Here is a 7,802-nt window from a genome sequence, read left to right as displayed (position 1 = left end):
CCCTCACCTGCCAGCTCCTCTGGTCCAGGTGCCCCCTCGGCCGCGCCCCCCGCAGCCCCGGGTGCGCTTTCCCGTCCGTACCAGTGGACTCAGGAGCCGGAAGATGGCGCAGACGCACAAAGCACTGCCGAGGCTGCGTCGCGGTTGGACAGGCGCCGCAGTGTCTTCTGGGAAGCGTAGTCTCCGTCCTCAAGGCTGGCTCCAAGGAGCAAGACTGCGTCTCGCGATGCTTCGAGTGGGCGGGGCTCGTGCGTAGGTCGGTGCGTGGGAAATCGTCTGGGAAACGAAGGAGCCTTGTGGGTTTCGTGGGTCGCCGGGTGAGTACCTGGGCATCGGGCGCGCTCTCCTCGCGTGGGTGTCTCCCTGATGCAGGTGAGTGTGGGCGTGGCCGTACCCGCGTGAGCTGTGTCCGGTTCTGACCCGGTCGTTGAGTGTGTGACTGGGACCGTTAAACGCCGGGTACATGTTTGTGTGTGTAAAATTAGTATGTGAAAAAAATCCCACTATTAAATCACCGTCGCCGTGGAACAGCCATTTTACTGGAAGGCTTGGAGGGAGGAAAAAGCCCGAGAGTTCATTTGGTAACTAATTTTAAAACGTTGTTGTCGCTCAGTCGTGTCCGACTTTTTGCGACCCCAAACACTCCAGGCTTCCCTGCCCTTCACTATCTCCCGGACTTATCTCAAATCCTGTCCATCGAGTCAGTGATGCCATCCAACCATCCTGTCCTCTGTCGTCGCCTGTACTGTCCTCCATCTTTCCCAGCATACGGGTCTTTTCCAGTGAATGGGCTCTTCACATCAGGTGGCCAAAGTATTGCCCAGGTGGCTCAGTGGTAAAGAATGGGCCTGCCGGACAGGAGACGCGGATTCGATCCCTGTGTCGAAGAGATGCCCTGGAGAAGGAAATGGCAACCCGCTCAAGTATTCTTGCCTGGAGAATCCCATGGATGGAGAAACTTGGTGGGCTATATACTCCATGTGGTCGCAGAGAGTCCGACACGACTTAGGGACTAAACAGTTTTAAAACGTAAAAAAAAAATGCTGAAATACTTGCAGACTATGAAGGAAAATACAGAATCAGCAAAAAGGTTTTGAAGGAGATGTCAAAGAGTTTTCTGTTATGAGATGATATTTCTCGGCTTAGATCTCTAGCTACAGGTAGTTCAACTTTGGTTTGTGAAAGCGTGAGAAGCCCTGAACTTTGCCCATCCCGGGACAGCATGTTCTGATATGGTGGGAAGTCCAGTGGATCTGCTCAGTTCAGTTCGGTTCAGTCGCTCACTCGTTTCCGACTCTTTGCGACCCCATAAATTGCAGCACGCCAGGCCTCCCTGTCCATCACCAACTCCCGGAGTTCACTGAGACGTCCATCGAGTCGGTGATGCCATCCAGCCATCTCATCCGCTGTCGTCCCCTTCTCCTCCTGCCCCCAGCTGAGACCCTGTTAAACCTGGCCTGTGAATGAGGAAAGCATTTCTGTGCAGGATGATACACTCGTGAGCCAGACCCAGCCCAGCGCCCTGGCCTCTGAGTTGTCCTAGAAATACGCCCTCTTGCATCTGCCTTCTTGAAACGTTTTTCTGAAATCTGTGCATATTCACGTTGTTGCACGTCTGAAGAATGCTTTTCTCTAAGTTAGTTTCAAAATGTAATTTAAACCCAATAAAAATACCAGTACTGTTTCTCCATTGGAAATAGGTTGATACTAAAGCTCAAAGTAAAAAGTAAACTTGCAAAAATGGCTAAGAACATTCTGAGAAAGGAAAGCTATAAAGTATGCTAACATGACCAGATATTAAACATTATAAAGAGGGTCTATAATTGTAACTACTGCGTGGTATCGGTTCATGAATTGTTAGGTGGGAGAGACTAGACCGTCCAGAAATATCAAGTGCAGAGGGAAATCTACTGTATATAAATGTAGCATATCATTGGGATAAAAATGGATTTTTTAATAAAAAAGCTTGTGGAATAACTGGATAGTCAGTTGGGAAAAAATAAAATTATATTAATACCTCACATAATGCAAAAGAATAAACTCCAAATTGGCTTGAGTTCTAATTTAAACCATACAAATAGCAGACATGTACAGAGGTGAATTCCATTATGACTTGGATGTGTGGAAAGACTTTCTGACTTAAAAATTCAGATGTAATAAAAGACCACTGCACTTGAGAACTTGAGAGTGGCATTGAAACATGTATAATATCGTGTGTGAGGCGAGTCGCCAGTCCAGGTTCGATGCACGAAACTGGATGCTTGGAGCTGGTGCACTGGGACGACCCAGAGGGATGGTACGGGGAGGGAGGAGGGTTCAGGATGGGGAACATGTGTATACCTGTGGCGGATTCATGTTGATATATGGCAAAACCAATACAATATTGTAAAGTTAAAAAATAAATTAAAAAACAAAAACAAAAAACTAAAGCACTTATGTAAGGCAAGATACACCATAAGCAAAGGCAAAACGCAAATGACAAAATTTTTACAACTTTATGAATCTCAGATAAGGAGCTAACGTTCCTAATAAGTAAAAACCAAAAGCCAAAAAATGCAGCCTCTGAACTCAATTTAGTAGATTGTTTTTCATAATAGCTTTGGAACGTGATTTGGAAACTATTTTATGTGCATTATTGTTGTTGCTTAGTTGCCAAGTCATGCCTGACTCTGTGACCCCATGGACTGCAGCACGCCAGGCTTCCCTGTCCTTCACTGTCTCCCAGAGCTTGCTCAAACTCATGTCCGTTGAGTCGGTGATGCCATCCAACCATCTCATCCTCTGTCGTCCCCTTCTCCTCCTGCCCTCAATTGTTCCCAGCATTGGCGTCTTTAGAATTGAGCAACTGAATAAATGCATTGATTTGTTGGTGGCCAGTGTTTTACTGTGGGAAAAGAGAGATATAAATAAAGGATAATAGAAGGTAAAGAACCACCCCATGATGTTGAGTTGGTGTGCACTCATGATTAAAAATATGTTTGTGCAGCTCACTGAGATCAGTGTTAACACCCATAGTGATGGCATGGTAAGATCAGGTACTCATGATAAGATGCGGTGGAAGTGGCACTTGGCCTTTATGATCTTCCTCCCAAAACACAGAGCCTCATTTTAATGACAGCATGGCAGACAAATGGCAGTCCTTGGACATTGGACAAAAAATCTGCCCTGAACTCCACCAAAGTGGAGGGACGGTCATTGTAAACAAGGAAAGTCTGAGAAACCATCACAACTAAAAGGAGCCTACTGAGACACAACTACTAAAAATAACGTATCCTGAGTGAGATCCCGGAAAAACCAAAGGACATTAGATAAAAAGTGGGAGAGATAAAGTGTGGACTTTAATAATAATGCATCCGTGTTGGTTCATTAATTGTTAAAAAAAAAATTAACCAAAACTGGGTGCAGAGTATGTGGGAACCTGCTGTACTATCTTTGCAGTTTTTCTGTAAATCAAAAACTTCTAAAATAAAAGTTCATTTGAATCAATTAGTCTTACTCTTTTTTTTTAAGTGTGTGTGTGTATAATTTTCTACTTCTCTATTTGGTGAAGGAGCGTGGAAGCAATGATGCCTCAGTAGCAATAAGCAGACCTTGGTCTCTAAATACCATTCTCTAATAAAAAGGAACCAAAGCTTATTGGGGTGATGTCTGATTCCAGGATGATGGCAGGGAAAGTACAAAATGAGAATGGAATCTCTTCTTATGCCCAAAAGTGGGGAGATGCTAAAAAAATATCACAGAGGATCCCCTGCCCACAAGTGCAGTGGTCTTATATAGTACAAAACTTGCCATCCCCCTTTATATACAAATAGAAAACCAGATAATATGTAGGAAACAAGTCTTTTCAGATACTGGACACCTGGTAGTGCGAGACTTGGGCTCCTGAGAGAGGGGAGGATAAATGACTTCTACAGCAGCAGCGGCTGTCTCTCTGGAGGCACATTGCAGACAGTGCAGGAAGGAGGGATGCAAGCAGAGCACGCCAGATTGCCTAACGTGAGACAAACAGCAGAGCTGGGGAAACTCAGGTGACTGGAATTTGCCAAGCGGAGTGTGGAAGAGGAAGGAAGGGATGGGAGGGAAAGAGCTCCAGAAATATGCACAGGAGTGTCCCTGAGTTCTTAAGCTGTGCATGTATCTATTTAAAGGGAAATTCTAGAATGTGCAAAACTGTAGGGACAGAAAGATCAGTGGTTGCGCTGGTCCACAGGTTCAGGGAAAGTTGGAAAAGGAATGGAAGGGGAATTTGGGGGATGATGGAAATCTTGCATACCTTGACTGAGTTGGTGATCACATGGATGTAGATATTTGTTGAAGCTCTTTGAAGCATATTCTCCAGGATTCCGTTTGAGGAGGGCTTTTGTGGGCGTAACTAGGACAATCTGAGCGTCAATATAATTAGAGTAACTGCGCTGCTGCTGCTAAGTCGCTTCAGTCGTGTCCAACTCTGTGCGACCCCAAAGACGGCAGCCCACCAGGCTCCCCCGTCCCTGGGATTCTCCAGGCAAGAACACGAGTGGGTTGCCATTTCCTTCTCCAATGCATGAAAGTGAAAAGTGAAAGGGAAGTCGCTCAGTCGTGTCCAACCCGCAGCGAGCCCATGGACTGCAGCCTACCAGGCTCCTCTGTCCATGGGATTTTCCAGGCAAGAGTACTGGAGTGGGGTGCCATCGCCTTATCCAGAGTAACAGTATAAGTGAACATATTTCATATATCCATACTAAAATAAATGATGACTGAATGAGAAGAGAAAGAACTTACAGAATTTCAACCAGTGAATGTAGAAGGAACGATAGAGCTATAAGATATCTTCAGCCATCCTGATTCTAAAGCTGTTGCTGAAGATTGATAATGAACAGGATATCTTTGTAGTCTCAAATTTAGCTCCTCACAGATAACTGGCTACAAAAACAAAAGTAGTCACTTTAGAGCGCTCGCCGCTAATCAGATGCTTCGAATCTGCAACTGTCTTCTGGACTGTAGGTTCTCAAGGTATGAAGTTCAGTCTTGCTGTGCTCAGTCACTTCTTGGTTTAATAAAGTAGCCAGATTTTGTCTCTAAGATTTTGATGTTTTGTTCATAATGAACTTTTTACATTGATCTTTATTTTTAAAAACATTTCATCCATGTATCATGTGTTCTGGTTTCTGGTTCTGTTTGGTTTTTTGGTGCCCCCTTAAATGTGTGCGAAGGAGCGCTGCACTCCCTGAGCTGTAGTTCTGGGCGTTTAAATGAGGGGGAGGAGCAAAGGAGGAGCGAGAACAGAGGCGCTGCGGGAGTGAGGACATTCTGCCCTACTCTCAGGGTCCGCTCCCTTTTCTTCAGTGGCTAACGTGTTAGTCGTGTCCGACTCTTGTGACCCCATGGACTGTAGCCCACCAGGCTCCTCTGTCCATGGAATTTACCAGGCAGGAATACTGGAGTGGGTCATCATTTCCTTCTCCAGAGGATCTTCCTGACCCAGGGATCGAACCCAAGTCTCCCACATTGCAGACAGGTTCTTTAGCGTCTGAGCCAGCAGGGAAGCTCTTCTTTGGAGGTATTTCAGCATATTCACAGGGTTGTGTAACTATCAGCACGATCTAAACTTGAAACATTTTCATCACCAAAGAAGAAAGCCTGATGTTCCTGTTCATTCTTCATTTCCTCCCCTCAGCCCAAACAACCACGGATTTACTTTCTCTGAAATTTTTGCCTATTCTGGATATTTCATATCAAATGGGCTCATACAATACGTAGTCTTTTGTGACTGGCTTTGCACATAGTGTAATGTTTTCAAGGTTCATCCTTGTAGCTTGGTGTCAGTACGTCATTGCTTTTATTACAGTTGATGACTGAATAATAAGGGCATTTGGGTTATTTCCACTCTGGCCATCATGAATAATGTTCCATCCATCATTATTATTAATGAGCTGTTGTTAATGGCTGTTATGAACCATTTGTGTACTAGTTTCTGCGTGGATGTGTGTTTTCAATTTTCTTAGGTATATATACATCTATGACTGCAATTGCTGGGTCATGTAGTAACTCTAGCTTTTTAAGGAATGTCTGGAATGTTTCTCCAAGGCAGCTACTTCATTTTAAATTCCCACAGGCAATGTATGAGGGTTCAGTGTCTCCACATCCTCACCAACACTTGGTCTGACTTTTTGATTCTAGCCATTTTTGTGGGTATGAAATGGCAAGTCATTATGGTTTTGATTTACATTTTCCTAAGGACTGATGTGGAGAAGGCAGTGGCACCGCATTCCAGCACTCTTGCCTGGAAACTCCCATGGACGGAGGAGCCTGGAGGGCTGCAGTCCATGGGGTCGCTGCAGGTTGGACACGACTGAGCGACTTCCCTTTCACTTTTCACTTTCATGCCATTTTTGACTCTTTGTGGGTGTGAAATGGCAAGTCATTATGGTTTTGATTTGCATTTCCCTAAGGACTGATGTGGAGAAGGCAGTGGCAACCCACTCCAGTGTTCTTGCCTGGAGAATCCCAGGGACGGGGGAGCCTGCTGGGCTGCCGTCTATGGGGTCGCACAGAGTTGGACACGACTGAAGTGACTTAGCGGCAGCAGCAAGGACTGATGATTTGAGCATTTTTTCAAATGCTTTGGACTTTCTGTTTATATTCTTTGGAGAGATGTCTGTCCATATCCTTTGCCCATTTTAAAATTGTGTTCGGGTGCTAAAGCAATTTATTGGAGGAAGAATAGCATTTTCAACAAATAATGCTGGCGCCATTGGACATCCACGGCAACAAAAGAACTTCGACCTCCGCCTGTTATAAAATTTAACTCAAAATAGAGTACAGACTTAAATTTGCTCCAGTATTAATCCATGAAAAAATAAATATATCTTCATTATGACAATGAGAGCAAAGTAAATGGGTCCTTCTGTCTCGGATTCTATACTCTAGTACTCAAGATCATGTACTTAGACTACTCCATTAAATTTAATGTGCTAGGCAGACATCTGTTTGCTGATTATTGATTTGAAAATGATAAATTTGTTTTTTATGCAAGTCAGTAAATTTTGATGCAAGCTTTGTAGAGGGTTCTGCCAACAGAAGCTTAAAAGGTAATAGTTGAAAACAAAAAAAAATGTTATCACCTATCTTCTTCAGGGTAAAGATGCCCATACATCTTTATGGGCATTCAAGATTCTTCATACATCTGTGAAATGTGGGAAAGGCTACAAAAACCTGCACGTTTACTGATACGTCTTAATTTGCATGTTTGCACTGTTTCAGAAAGCCAGAGGTTAGGTACAGTCGGAACTTCAACGTTAAAACACAAAACCAACTAGTTTTTGTGGATTGTGTTCCTTTTACTTTTTTATATATAGGAACAGCTTTCCAATAGTGCAATCTTAATGTAGTTGTAACAGATTAATTCCCTTTAAGAAAAACAAAACCCCAGAAATACAGGTTGCTTCAGTATCACACAAGTAGTTTTATACGTTGTATAATTTCAAACAAATGTATTTATTTCTCTACTTTTAACCATGTTGTTTATATTCAACATGGTATTACTATATACAGTGTTTCAATATCTTTGTAAATATAACATTTGCATTTTGTACATTTCCTCCATATAAACATTTCCAGCTTTTTGTCATTGGTTCCTTTGATGAGAAGTTACTCTGAAGCTCCACATCCTATAACGCGATTTCAGAAAAGGTGAGGCATGAATGTAGACGAGAGCTAGGAGTTTATTAAACATTTTCAGACACACGCTGAATAGGAACAAGAGGGTGTAAAAGAACAAAGTACTGAAAGAATGGCCTTGTGCTCTGCTGTTCTTTATAACG

Source organism: Bubalus kerabau, chromosome 17, assembly GCF_029407905.1.
Source record: "Bubalus kerabau isolate K-KA32 ecotype Philippines breed swamp buffalo chromosome 17, PCC_UOA_SB_1v2, whole genome shotgun sequence".
Classification (NCBI taxonomy): Eukaryota; Metazoa; Chordata; class Mammalia; order Artiodactyla; family Bovidae; genus Bubalus; species Bubalus kerabau.
The sequence above is the reverse complement of the archived record's forward strand: the minus strand, read 5'-3'. Positions refer to the sequence as shown.